The sequence below is a fragment of the Panulirus ornatus genome, chromosome 12, assembly GCF_036320965.1.
Source record: "Panulirus ornatus isolate Po-2019 chromosome 12, ASM3632096v1, whole genome shotgun sequence".
Taxonomy (NCBI): Eukaryota; Metazoa; Arthropoda; class Malacostraca; order Decapoda; family Palinuridae; genus Panulirus; species Panulirus ornatus.
The window spans coordinates 50,894,417-50,911,312 of NC_092235.1; the positions used below are offsets into that span (position 1 = coordinate 50,894,417).

Sequence of the window (16,896 nt, forward strand, 5' to 3'; positions counted from 1 at the left end):
TCAAATTTTTATTCATTCATTTATTTTATTTGATCACCGTTTCCCGCATCAGTGAGGTAGCATCAGGAAACAGACGAAGAAAGAATGGCCCATCCACTCATACACACACACACACACACAAACACACAAACACACACACACACGTGTCAGAGGTGGATGGAACGAGGAGAAGTGGGAGACCAAATTGGAGGTGGAAAGATGGAGTGAAAAAGATTTTGAGTGATCGGGGCCTGAACATGCAGGAGAGTGAAAGGCATGCAAGGAATAGAGTGAATTAGAATGATGTGGTATACCAGGGTCGACATGCTGTCAATGGATTGAACCAGGGCATGTGAAGCGTCTGGGGTAAACCATGGAAAGTTCTGTGGGGCATGGATGTGGAAAGGGAGCTATGGTTTCGGTGCATTGTTACATGACAGCTACAGACTGAGTGTGAACAAATGGGGCCTCTGTTGTCTTTTCCTAGCGCTACCTCACACACGAGGGGGGAGGGGGTTGTTATTCCATGTGTGGCGAGGTGGCGATGGAAATAAATAAAGGCAGGCAGTATGAATTATGTACATGTGTATATATGTATATGTCTGTGTGTGTATATATATGTGTACATTGAGATGTATAGGTATGTATATTTGCGTGTGCGGATGTTTATGTATATACATGTGTAAGTGGGAAGGTTGGGCCATTTCTTTCGTCTGTTTCCTTGCACTACATCGCTAACGCGGGAGACAGCGACAAAGCAAAATAAATAAAATAAATATATATTATTATTATTATTATTATACTTTGTCGCTGTCTCCCGCGTTTGCGAGGTAGCGCAAGGAAACAGACGAAAGAAATGGCCCAACCCCCCCCATACACATGTATATACATACGTCCACACACGCAAATATACATACCTACACAGCTTTCCATGGTTTACCCCAGACGCTTCACATGCCTTGATTCAATCCACTGACAGCACGTCAACCCCGGTATACCACATCGCTCCAATTCACTCTATTCCTTGCCCTCCTTTCACCCTCCTGCATGTTCAGGCCCGGATCACACAAAATCTTTTTCACTCCATCTTTCCACCTCCAATTTGGTCTCCCTCTTCTCCTCATTCCCTCCACCTCCGACACATATATCCTCTTGGTCAATCTTTCCTCACTCATTCTCTCCATGTGCCCAAACCACTTCAAAACACCCTCTTCTGCTCTCTCAACCACGCTCTTTTTATTTCCACACATCTCTCTTACCCTTACGTTGCTCACTCGATCAAACCACCTCACACCACACATTGTCCTCAAACATCTCATTTCCAGCATATCCATCCTCCTGCGCACAACAATATCCATAGCCCATGCCTCGCAACCATACAACATTGTTGGAACCACTATTCCTTCAAACATACCCATTTTTGCTTTCCGAGATAATGTTCTCGACTTCCACACATTCTTCAAGGCCCCCAGAATTTTCGCCCCCTCCCCCACCCTATGATCCACTTCCGCTTCCATGGTTCCATCCGCTGCCAGATCCACTCCCAGATATCTAAAACACTTCACTTCCTCCAGTTTTTCTCCATTCAAACTCACCTCCCAATTGACTTGACCCTCAACCCTACTGTACCTAATAACCTTGCTCTTATTCACATTTACTCTTAACTTTCTTCTTCCACACACTTTACCAAACTCAGTCACCAGCTTCTGCAGTTTCTCACATGAATCAGCCACCAGCGCTGTATCATTAGTGAACAACAACTGACTCACTTCCCAAGCTCTCTCATCCCCAACAGACTTCATACTTACCCCTCTTTCCAAAACTCTTGCATTTACCTCCCTAACAACCCCATCCATAAACAAATTAAACAACCATGGAGACATCACACACCCCTGCCGCAAACCTACATTCACTGAGAACCAATCACTTTCCTCTCTTCCTACACGTACACATGCCTTACATCCTCGATAAAAACTTTTCACTGCTTCTAACAACTTTCCTCCCACACCATATATTCTTAATACCTTCCACAGAGCATCTCTATCAACTCTATCATATGCCTTCTCCAGATCCATAAATGCTACATACAAATCCATTTGCTTTTCTAAGTATTTCTCACATACATTCTTCAAAGCAAACACCTGATCCACACATCCTCTACCACTTCTGAAACCACACTGCTCTTCCCCAATCTGATGCTCTGTACATGCCTTCACCCTCTCAATCAATACCCTCCCATATAATTTACCAGGAATACTCAACAAACTTATACCTCTGTAATTTGAGCACTCACTCTTATCCCCTTTGCCTTTATACAATGGCACTATGCACGCATTCCGCCAATCCTCAGGCACCTCACCATGAGTCATACATACATTAAATAACCTCACCAACCACTCAACAATACAGTCACCCCCTTTTTTAATAAATTCCACTGCAATACCATCCAAACCTGCTGCCTTGCCGGCTTTCATCTTCCGCAAAGCTTTCACTACCTCTTCTCTGTTTACCAAATCATTTTCCCTAACCCTCTCACTTTGCACACCACCTCGACCAAAACACCCTATATCTGCCACTCTATCATCAAACACATTCAACAAACCTTCAAAATACTCACTCCATCTCCTTCTCACATCACCACTACTTGTTATCACCTCCCCATTTGTGCCCTTCACTGAAGTTCCCATTTGCTCCCTTGTCTTACGCACTTTATTTACTTCCTTCCAGAACATCTTTTTATTCTCCCTAAAATTTAATGATACTCTCTCACCCAAACTCTCATTTGCCCTTTTTTTCACCTCTTGCACCTTTCTCTTGACCTCCTGTCTCTTTCTTTTATACATCTCCCACTCAATTGCATTTTTTCCCTGCAAAAATCGTCCAGGGAAATATATATATATATATATATATATATATATATATATATATATATATATATATATATATATATATATATATATATTTGGAATTTATTAAAAAAGGGGGTGACTGTATTGTTGACTGGTTGGTAAGGTTATTTAATGTATGTATGACTCATGGTGAGGTGCCTGAGGCTTGGCGGAATGCGTGCATAGTGCCATTGTACAAAGGCAAAGGGGATAAGAGTGAGTGCTCAAATTACAGAGGTATAAGTTTGTTGAGTATTCCTGGTAAATTATATGGGAGGGTATTGATTGAGAGGGTGAAGGCATGTACAGAGCATCAGATTGGGGAAGAGCAGTGTGGTTTCAGAAGTGGTAGAGGATGTGTGGATCAGGTGTTTGCTTTGAAGAATGTATGTGAGAAATACTTAGAAAAGCAAATGGATTTGTATGTAGCATTTATGGATCTGGAGAAGGCATATGATAGAGTTGATAGAGATGCTCTGTGGAAGGTATTAAGAATATATGGTGTGGGAGGAAAGTTGTTAGAAGCAGTGAAAAGTTTTTATCGAGGATGTAAGGCATGTGTACGTGTAGGAAGAGAGGAAAGTGATTGGTTCTCAGTGAATGTAGGTTTGCGGCAGGGGTGTGTGATGTCTCCATGGTTGTTTAATTTGTTTATGGATGGGGTTGTTAGGGAGGTAAATGCAAGAGTTTTGGAAAGAGGGGCAAGTATGAAGTCTGTTGGGGATGAGAGAACTTGGGAAGTGAGTCAGTTGTTGTTCGCTGATGATACAGTGCTGGTGGCTGATTCATGTGAGAAACTGCAGAAGCTGGTGACTGAGTTTGGTAAAGTGTGTGGAAGAAATAAGTTAAGAGTAAATGTGAATAAGAGCAAGGTTATTAGGTACAGTAGGGTTGAGGGTCAAGTCAATTGGGAGGTGAGTTTGAATGGAGAAAAACTGGAGGAAGTGAAGTGTTTTTAGATATCTGGCAGTGGATCTGGCAGCGGATGGAACCATGGAAGCGGAAGTGGATCATAGGGTGGGGGAGGGGGCGAAAATTCTGGGGGCCTTGAAGAATGTGTGGAAGTCGAGAACATTATCTCGGAAAGCAAAAATGGGTATGTTTGAAGGAATAGTGGTTCCAACAATGTTGTATGGTTGTGAGGCGTGGGCTATGGATAGAGTTGTGCGCAGGAGGATGGATGTGCTGGAAATGAGATGTTTGAGGACAATGTGTGGTGTGAGGTGGTTTGATCGAGTGAGTAACGTAAGGGTAAGAGAGATGTGTGGAAATAAAAAGAGCGTGGTTGAGAGAGCAGAAGAGGGTGTTTTGAAGTGGTTTGGGCACATGGAGAGAATGAGTGAGGAAAGATTGACCAAGAGGATATATGTGTCGGAGGTGGAGGAAACGCGGAGAAGAGGGAGACCAAATTGGAGGTGGAAAGATGGAGTGAAAAAGATTTTGTGTGATCGGGGCCTGAACATGCAGGAGGGTGAAAGGAGGGCAAGGAATAGAGTGAATTGGAGCGATGTGGTATACCGGGGTTGACGTGCTGTCAGTGGATTGAATCAAGGCATGTGAAGCGTCTGGGGTAAACCATGGAAAGCTGTGTAGGTATGTATATTTGCGTGCGTGGACTTATGTATATACATGTGTATGGGGGGGGTTGGGCCATTTCTTTCGTCTGTTTCCTTGCGCTACCTCGCAAACGTGGGAGACAGCGACAAAGTATAATAATAATAATAATATAAATATATATATATATTTTTTTTGCTTTGACGCTGTCTCCCGCGTTTGCGAGGTAGCGCAAGGAAACAGACGAAAGAAATGGCCCAACCCACCCCCATACACATGTATATACATACGTCCACACACGCAAATATACATACCTACACAGCTTTCCATGGTTTACCCCAGACGCTTCACATGCCCTCATTCAATCCACTGACAGCACGTCAACCCCGGTTTACCACATCGATCCAATTCACTCTATTCCTTGCCCTCCTTTCACCCTCCTGCATGTTCTGGCCCCAATCACACAAAATCTTTTTCACTCCATCTTTCCACCTCCAATTTGGTCTCCCACTTCTCCTCGTTCCCTCCACCTCCGACACATATATCCTCTTGGTCAATCTTTCCTCACTCATTCTCTCCATGTGCCCAAACCATTTCAAAACACCCTCTTCTGCTCTCTCAACCACGCTCTTTTCATTTCCAAACATCTCTCTTACCCTTACGTTATTTACTCGATCAAACCACCTCACACCACACATTGTCCTCAAACATCTCATTTCCAGCGCATCCATCCTCCTGCGCACAACTCTATCCATAGCCCACGCCTCGCAACCATACAACATTGTTGGAACCACTATTCCTTCAAACATACCCATTTTTGCTTTCCGAGATAATGTTCTCGACTTCCACACATTCTTCAAGGCTCCCAGGATTTTCGCCCCCTCCCCCACCGTATGATCCACTTCCGCTTCCATGGTTCCATCCACTGCCAAATCCACTCCCAGATATCTAAAACACTTTACTTCCTCCAGTTTTTCTCCACTCAAACTTACCTCCCAATTGACTTGACCGTCACCCCTACTGTACCTAATTACCTTGCTCTTCTTCACATTTACTCTTAACTTTCTTCTTTCACACACTTTACCAAACTCAGTCACCAGCTTCTGCAGTTTCTCACATGAATCAGTCACCAGCGCTGTATCATCAGCGAACAACAACTGACTCACTTCCCAAGCTCTCTCATCCCCAACAGACTTCATACTTGCCCCTCTTTCCAAAACTCTTGCATTCACCTCCCTAACAACCCCATCCATAAACAAATTAAACAACCATGGAGACATCACACATCCCTGCCGCAAACCTACATTCACACACACACACACACATATATATATATATGTTTTGGCTCTGAGTGAAACGAAGCTCAAGGGTAAAGGGGAAGAGTGGTTTGGAAATGTCTGGGGAGTGAAGTCAGGGGTTAGTGAGAGGACAAGAGCAAGGGAAGGAGTAGCAATACTCCTGAAACAGGAGTTGTGGGAGTATGTGATAGAATGTAAGAAAGTAAATTCTCGATTAATATGGGTAAAATTGAAAGTTGATGGAGAGAGGTGGGTGATTATTGGTGCATATGCACCTGGGCATGAGAAGAAAGATCATGAGAGGCAAGTGTTTTGGGAGCAGCTGAATGAGTGTGTTAGCGGTTTTGATGCACTAGACCGGGTTATAGTGATGGGTGATTTGAATGCAAAGGTGAGTAATGTGGCAGTTGAGGGAATAATTGGTATGCATGGGGTGTTCAGTGTTGTAAATGGAAATGGTGAAGAGCTTGTAGATTTATGTGCTGAAAAAGGACTGATGATTGGGAATACCTGGTTTAAAAAGCGAGATATACATAAGTATACTTATGTAAGTAGGAGAGATGGCCAGAGAGCGTTATTAGATTACGTGTTAATTGACAGGCGTGCGAAAGAGAGACTTTTGGATGTTAATGTGCTGAGAGGTGCAACTGGAGGGATGTCTGATCATTATCTTGTGGAGGCTAAGGTGAAGATTAGTATGGGTTTTCAGAAAAGAGGAGTGAATGTTGGGGTGAAGAAGGTGGTGAGAGTAAGTGAGCTTGGGAAGGAGACCTGTGTGGGGAAGTACCAGGAGAGACTGTGTACAGAATGGAAAAAGGTGAGAACAATGGAAGTAAGGGGAGTGGGGGAGGAATGGGATGTATTTAGGGAATCAGTGATGGATTGCGCAAAAGATGCTTGTGGCATGAGAAAAGTGGGAGGTGGGCTGTTTAGAAAGGGTAGTGAGTGGTGGGATGAAGAAGTAAGAGTATTAGTGAAAGAGAAGAGAGAGGCATTTGGACGATTTTTGCAGGGAAAAAATGCAATTGAGTGGGAGAAGTATAAAAGAAAGAGACAGGAGGTCAAGAGAAAGGTGCAAGAGGTGAAAAAAAGGGCAAATGAGAGTTGGGGTGAGAGACTATCAGTAAATTTTAGGGAGAATAAAAAGATGTTCTGGAAAGAGGTAAATAGGGTGCGTAAGACAAGGGAGCAAATGGGAACTTCAGTGAAGGGCGTAAATGGGGAGGTGATAACAAGTAGTGGTGATGTGAGAAGGAGATGGAATGAGTATTTTGAAGGTTTGTTGAATGTGTCTGATGACAGAGTGGCAGATATAGGGTGTTTTGGTCGAGGTGGTGTGCAAAGTGAGAGGGTTAGGGAAAATGATTTGGTAAACCGAGAAGAGGTAGTAAAAGCTTTGCGGAAGATGAAAGCCGGCAAGGCAGCAGGTTTGGATGGTATTGCAGTGGAATTTATTAAAAAAGGGGGTGACTGTATTGTTGACTGGTTGGTAAGGTTATTTAATGTATGTATGACTCATGGTGAGGTGCCTGAGGATTGGCGGAATGCGTGCATAGTGCCATTGTACAGAGGCAAAGGGGATAAGAGTGAGTGCTCAAATTACAGAGGTATAAGTTTGTTGAGTATTCCTGGTAAATTATATGGGAGGGTATTGATTGAGAGGGTGAAGGCATGTACAGAGCATCAGATTGGGGAAGAGCAGTGCGGTTTCAGAAGTGGTAGAGGATGTGTGGATCAGGTGTTTGCTTTGAAGAATGTATGTGAGAAATACTTAGAAAAGCAAATGGATTTGTATGTAGCATTTATGGATCTGGAGAAGGCATATGATAGAGTTGATAGAGATGCTCTGTGGAAGGTATTAAGAATATATGGTGTGGGAGGCAAGTTGTTAGAAGCAGTGAAAAGTTTTTATCGAGGATGTAAGGCATGTGTACGTGTAGGAAGAGAGGAAAGTGATTGGTTCTCAGTGAATGTAGGTTTGCGGCAGGGGTGTGTGATGTCTCCATGGTTGTTTAATTTGTTTATGGATGGGGTTGTTAGGGAGGTAAATGCAAGAGTCCTGGAAAGAGGGGCAAGTATGAAGTCTGTTGGGGATGAGAGAGCTTGGGAAGTGAGTCAGTTGTTGTTCGCTGATGATACAGCGCTGGTGGCTGATTCATGTGAGAAACTGCAGAAGCTGGTGACTGAGTTTGGTAAAGTGTGTGGAAGAAGAAAGTTAAGAGTAAATGTGAATAAGAGCAAGGTTATTAGGTACAGTAGGGTTGAGGGTCAAGTCAATTGGGAGGTGAGTTTGAATGGAGAAAAACTGGAGGAAGTGAAGTGTTTTAGATATCTGGGAGTGGATCTGTCAGCGGATGGAACCATGGAAGCGGAAGTGGATCATAGGGTGGGGGAGGGGGCGAAAATTTTGGGAGCCTTGAAAAATGTGTGGAAGTCGAGAACATTATCTCGGAAAGCAAAAATGGGTATGTTTGAAGGAATAGTGGTTCCAACAATGTTGTATGGTTGCGAGGCGTGGGCTATGGATAGAGTTGTGCGCAGGAGGATGGATGTGCTGGAAATGAGATGTTTGAGGACAATGTGTGGTGTGAGGTGGTTTGATCGAGTAAGTAACGTAAGGGTAAGAGAGATGTGTGGAAATAAAAAGAGCGTGGTTGAGAGAGCAGAAGAGGGTGTTTTGAAATGGTTTGGGCACATGGAGAGAATGAGTGAGGAAAGATTGACCAAGAGGATATATGTGTCGGAGGTGGAGGGAACGAGGAGAAGAGGGAGACCAAATTGGAGGTGGAAAGATGGAGTGAAAAAGATTTTGTGTGATCGGGGCCTGAACATGCAGGAGGGTGAAAGGAGGGCAAGGAATAGAGTGAATTGGAGCGATGTGGTATACAGGGTTTGACGTGCTGTCAGTGGATTGAATCAAGGCATGTGAAGCGTCTGGGGTAAACCATGGAAAGCTGTGTAGGTATGTATATTTGCGTGTGTGGACGTGTGTATGTACATGTGTATGGGGGGGGGGGGGGTTGGGCCATTTCTTTCGTCTGTTTCCTTGCGCTACCTCGGAAAGGTATAAAAGGTATAAAAAAAAAAAAAAAAAAAAAAAAAAATATATATATATATATATATATATATATATTTTTTTTTTTTATACTTTGTCGCTGTCTCCCGCGTTTGCGAGGTAGCGCAAGGAAACAGACGAAAGAAATGGCCCAACCCCCCCCATACACATGTATATACATACGTCCACACACGCAAATATACATACCTACACAGCTTTCCATGGTTTACCCCAGACGCTTCACATGCCTTGATTCAATCCACTGACAGCACGTCAACCCCGGTATACCACATCGCTCCAATTCACTCTATTCCTTGCCCTCCTTTCACCCTCCTGCATGTTCAGGCCCCGATCACACAAAATCTTTTTCACTCCATCTTTCCACCTCCAATTTGGTCTCCCTCTTCTACTCGTTCCCTCCACCTCCGACACATATATCCTCTTGGTCAATCTTTCCTCACTCATTCTCTCCATGTGCCCAAACCACTTCAAAATACCCTCTTCTGCTCTCTCAACCACGCTCTTTTTATTTCCACACATCTCTCTTACCCTTACGTTACTCACTCAATCAAACCACCTCACACCACACATTGTCCTCAAACATCTCATTTCCAGCACATCCATCCTCCTGCGCACAACTCTATCCATAGCCCACGCCTCGCAACCATACAACATTGTTGGAACCACTATTCCTTCAAACATACCCATTTTTGCTTTCCGAGATAATGTTCTCGACTTCCACACATTCTTCAAGGCCCCCAGAATTTTCGCCCCCTCCCCCACCCTATGATCCACTTCCGCTTCCATGGTTCCATCCGCTGCCAGATCCACTCCCAGATATCTAAAACACTTCACTTCCTCCAGTTTTTCTCCATTCAAACTCACCTCCCAATTGACTTGACCCTCAACCCTACTGTACCTAATAACCTTGCTCTTATTCACATTTACTCTTAACTTTCTTCTTCCACACACTTTACCAAACTCAGTCACCAGCTTCTGCAGTTTCTCACATGAATCAGCCACCAGCGCTGTATCATCAGCGAACAACAACTGACTCACTTCCCAAGCTCTCTCATCTCCAACAGACTTCATACTTGCCCCTCTTTCCAAAACTCTTGCATTTACCTCCCTAACAACCCCATCCATAAACAAATTAAACAACCATGGAGACATCACACACCCCTGCTGCAAACCTACATTCACACACACACACACACATATATATATATATGTTTTTGGCTCTGAGTGAAACGAAGCTCAAGGGTAAAGGGGAAGAGTGGTTTGGAAATGTCTGGGGAGTGAAGTCAGGGGTTAGTGAGAGGACAAGAGCAAGGGAAGGAGTAGCAATACTCCTGAAACAGGAGTTGTGGGAGTATGTGATAGAATGTAAGAAAGTAAATTCTCGATTAATATGGGTAAAATTGAAAGTTGATGGAGAGAGGTGGGTGATTATTGGTGCATATGCACCTGGGCATGAGAAGAAAGATCATGAGAGGCAAGTGTTTTGGGAGCAGCTGAATGAGTGTGTTAGCGGTTTTGATGCACTAGACCGGGTTATAGTGATGGGTGATTTGAATGCAAAGGTGAGTAATGTGGCAGTTGAGGGAATAATTGGTATGCATGGGGTGTTCAGTGTTGTAAATGGAAATGGTGAAGAGCTTGTAGATTTATGTGCTGAAAAAGGACTGATGATTGGGAATACCTGGTTTAAAAAGCGAGATATACATAAGTATACTTATGTAAGTAGGAGAGATGGCCAGAGAGCGTTATTAGATTACGTGTTAATTGACAGGCGTGCGAAAGAGAGACTTTTGGATGTTAATGTGCTGAGAGGTGCAACTGGAGGGATGTCTGATCATTATCTTGTGGAGGCTAAGGTGAAGATTAGTATGGGTTTTCAGAAAAGAGGAGTGAATGTTGGGGTGAAGAAGGTGGTGAGAGTAAGTGAGCTTGGGAAGGAGACCTGTGTGGGGAAGTACCAGGAGAGACTGTGTACAGAATGGAAAAAGGTGAGAACAATGGAAGTAAGGGGAGTGGGGGAGGAATGGGATGTATTTAGGGAATCAGTGATGGATTGCGCAAAAGATGCTTGTGGCATGAGAAAAGTGGGAGGTGGGCTGTTTAGAAAGGGTAGTGAGTGGTGGGATGAAGAAGTAAGAGTATTAGTGAAAGAGAAGAGAGAGGCATTTGGACGATTTTTGCAGGGAAAAAATGCAATTGAGTGGGAGAAGTATAAAAGAAAGAGACAGGAGGTCAAGAGAAAGGTGCAAGAGGTGAAAAAAAGGGCAAATGAGAGTTGGGGTGAGAGACTATCAGTAAATTTTAGGGAGAATAAAAAGATGTTCTGGAAAGAGGTAAATAGGGTGCGTAAGACAAGGGAGCAAATGGGAACTTCAGTGAAGGGCGTAAATGGGGAGGTGATAACAAGTAGTGGTGATGTGAGAAGGAGATGGAATGAGTATTTTGAAGGTTTGTTGAATGTGTCTGATGACAGAGTGGCAGATATAGGGTGTTTTGGTCGAGGTGGTGTGCAAAGTGAGAGGGTTAGGGAAAATGATTTGGTAAACCGAGAAGAGGTAGTAAAAGCTTTGCGGAAGATGAAAGCCGGCAAGGCAGCAGGTTTGGATGGTATTGCAGTGGAATTTATTAAAAAAGGGGGTGACTGTATTGTTGACTGGTTGGTAAGGTTATTTAATGTATGTATGACTCATGGTGAGGTGCCTGAGGATTGGCGGAATGCGTGCATAGTGCCATTGTACAGAGGCAAAGGGGATAAGAGTGAGTGCTCAAATTACAGAGGTATAAGTTTGTTGAGTATTCCTGGTAAATTATATGGGAGGGTATTGATTGAGAGGGTGAAGGCATGTACAGAGCATCAGATTGGGGAAGAGCAGTGCGGTTTCAGAAGTGGTAGAGGATGTGTGGATCAGGTGTTTGCTTTGAAGAATGTATGTGAGAAATACTTAGAAAAGCAAATGGATTTGTATGTAGCATTTATGGATCTGGAGAAGGCATATGATAGAGTTGATAGAGATGCTCTGTGGAAGGTATTAAGAATATATGGTGTGGGAGGCAAGTTGTTAGAAGCAGTGAAAAGTTTTTATCGAGGATGTAAGGCATGTGTACGTGTAGGAAGAGAGGAAAGTGATTGGTTCTCAGTGAATGTAGGTTTGCGGCAGGGGTGTGTGATGTCTCCATGGTTGTTTAATTTGTTTATGGATGGGGTTGTTAGGGAGGTAAATGCAAGAGTCCTGGAAAGAGGGGCAAGTATGAAGTCTGTTGGGGATGAGAGAGCTTGGGAAGTGAGTCAGTTGTTGTTCGCTGATGATACAGCGCTGGTGGCTGATTCATGTGAGAAACTGCAGAAGCTGGTGACTGAGTTTGGTAAAGTGTGTGGAAGAAGAAAGTTAAGAGTAAATGTGAATAAGAGCAAGGTTATTAGGTACAGTAGGGTTGAGGGTCAAGTCAATTGGGAGGTGAGTTTGAATGGAGAAAAACTGGAGGAAGTGAAGTGTTTTAGATATCTGGGAGTGGATCTGTCAGCGGATGGAACCATGGAAGCGGAAGTGGATCATAGGGTGGGGGAGGGGGCGAAAATTTTGGGAGCCTTGAAAAATGTGTGGAAGTCGAGAACATTATCTCGGAAAGCAAAAATGGGTATGTTTGAAGGAATAGTGGTTCCAACAATGTTGTATGGTTGCGAGGCGTGGGCTATGGATAGAGTTGTGCGCAGGAGGATGGATGTGCTGGAAATGAGATGTTTGAGGACAATGTGTGGTGTGAGGTGGTTTGATCGAGTAAGTAACGTAAGGGTAAGAGAGATGTGTGGAAATAAAAAGAGCGTGGTTGAGAGAGCAGAAGAGGGTGTTTTGAAATGGTTTGGGCACATGGAGAGAATGAGTGAGGAAAGATTGACCAAGAGGATATATGTGTCGGAGGTGGAGGGAACGAGGAGAAGAGGGAGACCAAATTGGAGGTGGAAAGATGGAGTGAAAAAGATTTTGTGTGATCGGGGCCTGAACATGCAGGAGGGTGAAAGGAGGGCAAGGAATAGAGTGAATTGGAGCGATGTGGTATACAGGGTTTGACGTGCTGTCAGTGGATTGAATCAAGGCATGTGAAGCGTCTGGGGTAAACCATGGAAAGCTGTGTAGGTATGTATATTTGCGTGTGTGGACGTGTGTATGTACATGTGTATGGGGGGGGGGGGGGTTGGGCCATTTCTTTCGTCTGTTTCCTTGCGCTACCTCGGAAAGGTATAAAAGGTATAAAAAAAAAAAAAAAAAAAAAAAATATATATATATATATATATATATATATATATTTTTTTTTTTTATACTTTGTCGCTGTCTCCCGCGTTTGCGAGGTAGCGCAAGGAAACAGACGAAAGAAATGGCCCAACCCCCCCCATACACATGTATATACATACGTCCACACACGCAAATATACATACCTACACAGCTTTCCATGGTTTACCCCAGACGCTTCACATGCCTTGATTCAATCCACTGACAGCACGTCAACCCCGGTATACCACATCGCTCCAATTCACTCTATTCCTTGCCCTCCTTTCACCCTCCTGCATGTTCAGGCCCCGATCACACAAAATCTTTTTCACTCCATCTTTCCACCTCCAATTTGGTCTCCCTCTTCTACTCGTTCCCTCCACCTCCGACACATATATCCTCTTGGTCAATCTTTCCTCACTCATTCTCTCCATGTGCCCAAACCACTTCAAAATACCCTCTTCTGCTCTCTCAACCACGCTCTTTTTATTTCCACACATCTCTCTTACCCTTACGTTACTCACTCAATCAAACCACCTCACACCACACATTGTCCTCAAACATCTCATTTCCAGCACATCCATCCTCCTGCGCACAACTCTATCCATAGCCCACGCCTCGCAACCATACAACATTGTTGGAACCACTATTCCTTCAAACATACCCATTTTTGCTTTCCGAGATAATGTTCTCGACTTCCACACATTCTTCAAGGCCCCCAGAATTTTCGCCCCCTCCCCCACCCTATGATCCACTTCCGCTTCCATGGTTCCATCCGCTGCCAGATCCACTCCCAGATATCTAAAACACTTCACTTCCTCCAGTTTTTCTCCATTCAAACTCACCTCCCAATTGACTTGACCCTCAACCCTACTGTACCTAATAACCTTGCTCTTATTCACATTTACTCTTAACTTTCTTCTTCCACACACTTTACCAAACTCAGTCACCAGCTTCTGCAGTTTCTCACATGAATCAGCCACCAGCGCTGTATCATCAGCGAACAACAACTGACTCACTTCCCAAGCTCTCTCATCTCCAACAGACTTCATACTTGCCCCTCTTTCCAAAACTCTTGCATTTACCTCCCTAACAACCCCATCCATAAACAAATTAAACAACCATGGAGACATCACACACCCCTGCTGCAAACCTACATTCACTGAGAACCAATCACTTTCCTCTCTTCCTACACGTACACATGCCTTACATCCTCGATAAAAACTTTTCACTGCTTCTAACAACTTTCCTCCCACACCATATATTCTTAATACCTTCCACAGAGCATCTCTATCAACTCTATCATATGCCTTCTCCAGATCCATAAATGCTACATACAAATCCATTTGCTTTTCTAAGTATTTCTCACACATATATATATATATATATATATATATATATATATATATATATATATATATATATATATATATATATATATATATATATATAAGTTGTTAGGTATAAGTTTGTTGAGTATTCCTGGTAAATTATATGGGAGGGTATTGATTGAGAGGGTGAAGGCATGTACAGAGCATCAGATTGGGGAAGAGCAGTGTGGTTTCAGAAGTGGTAGAGGATGTGTGGATCAGGTGTTTGCTTTGAAGAATGTATGTCAGAAATACTTAGAAAAGCAAATGGATTTGTATGTAGCATTTATGGATCTGGAGAAGGCATATGATAGAGTTGATAGAGATGCTCTGTGGAAGGTATTATGAATATATGGTGTGGGAGGCAAGTTGTTAGAAGCAGTGAAAAGTTTTTATCGAGGATGTAAGGCATGTGTATGTGTAGGAAGAGAGGAAAGTGATTGGTTCTCAGTGAATGTAGGTTTGCAGCAGGGGTGTGTGATGTCTTCATGGTTGTTTAATTTGTTTATGGATGGGGTTGTTAGGGACGTGAATGCAAGAGTTTTGGAAAGAGGGGCAAGTATGAAGTCTGTTGGGGATGAGAGAGCTTGGGAAGTGAGTCAGTTGTTGTTCGCTGATGATACAGTGCTGGTGGCTGATTCATGTGAGAAACTGCAGAAGCTGGTGACTGAGTTTGGTAAAGTGTGTGAAAGAAGAAAGTTAAGAGTAAATGTGAATAAGAGCAAGGTTATCAGGTACAGTAGGGTTGAGGGTCAAGTCAATTGGGAGGTAAGTTTGAATGGAGAAAAACTGGAGGAAGTAAAGTGTTTTAGATATCTGGGAGTGGATCTGGCAGCGGATGGAACCATGGAAGCGGAAGTGAATCATAGGGTGGGGGAGGGGGCGAAAATCCTGGGAGCCTTGAAGAGTGTTTGGAAGTCGAGAACATTATCTCGGAAAGCAAAAATGGGTACGTTTGAAGGAATAGTGGTTCCAACAATGTTGTATGGTTGCGAGGCGTGGGCTATGGATAGAGTTGTGCGCAGGAGGGTGGATGTGCTGGAAATGTTTGAGGACAATGTGTGGTGTGAGGTGGTTTGATCGAGTAAGTGATGTAAGGGTAAGAGAGATGTGTGGAAATAAAAAGAGCGTGGTTGAGAGAGCAGAAGAGGGTGTTTTGAAATGGTTTGGGCACATGGAGAGAATGAGTGAGGAAAGATTGACCAAGAGGATATATGCGTCGGAGGTGGAGGGAATGAGGAGAAGTGGGAGACCAAATTGGAGGTGGAAAGATGGAGTGAAAAAGATTTTGAGTGATCGGGGCCTGAACATGCAGGAGGGTGAAAGGCGGGCAAGGAATAGAGTGAATTGGATCGATGTGGTATACCGGGGTTGACGTGCTGTCAGTGGATTGAATGAGGGCATGTGAAGCGTCTGGGGTAAACCATGGAAAGTTGTGTGGGGCCTGGATGTGGAAAGGGAGCTGTGGTTTCGGGCATTATTGCATGACAGCTAGAGACTGAGTGTGAACGAATGGGGCCTTTGTTGTCTTTTCCTAGCGCTACCTCGCATACATGAGGGGGGAGGGGAATGGTATTCCATGTGTGGTGAGATGGCGATGGGAATGAATAAAGGCAGACAGTGTGAATTGTGTGCATGGGTATATATGTATGTGTCTGTGTTTGTATACATATGTGTACATTGAGATATATAGGTATGCATATTTGCGTGTGTGGACGTGTATGTATATACATGTGCATGGGGGTGGGTTGGGCCATTTCTTTCGTCTGTTTCCTTGCGCTACCTCGCAAACGTGGGAGACAGCGACAAAGCAAAATAAAATAAATAAATAAATATATATATACATAATGCCCATACATGCACACATACATAAATACACATATCTCCGGGGTTGGGGAGAGGAAAAACTTCCCATGTATTCCCCGCGTGTCTTACAAGGCAGCTAAAATGGGTGGCAGCAGGGGGGCTGGAAGCCTTCCCCACCTTGTATCAAAATTTCTAAATAGGGGAAAAGAAGGAGTCAAGCAGGAATGCTCATCCTCCTCGAAGGCTCAGATTGGGGTGTCTGAATGTGTGTGGGTGTAACCAAGATGAGAAGAAAGGAGAGATAAGTAGTATGTTTGAGGAAAGAAACTTTGATGTTCTGGCTCTGAGTGAAATGAAGCTCAAGGGTAAAGGGGAAGAGCGGTTTGGGAAAGTCTTGGGAGTAAAGTCAGGGGTTGTTGAGAGGACAAGAGCTAAGGAAGTCAGGGGTTGTTGAGAGGACAAGAGCTAAGGAAGTCAGGGGCTGGTGAGAAGATAGAGCTACAGAAGGAGTAGCACTACTCCAGAAGCAGGAGTTGTGGGAGTATGTGAGAGTTTACATAAGAAAGTAAATTCTAGATTGATGAGGGTAAACCTAAAAGTGGATGGAGAGATATGGGTGATCATTAGTGCCTACGCACTTGGTCACAAGACGAAAGATCA

The 16,896-nt window shown here is 43.7% G+C and overlaps 1 protein-coding gene across 12 annotated transcripts in view; it reads right to left on the reverse strand.

Moving 5' to 3' along the window:
* Window positions 1–16,896, reverse strand: part of LOC139752051 (uncharacterized) — a 233,328-nt gene that overhangs the window by 181,048 nt on the left and 35,384 nt on the right. The gene's annotated exons all lie outside the window — the stretch shown is intronic.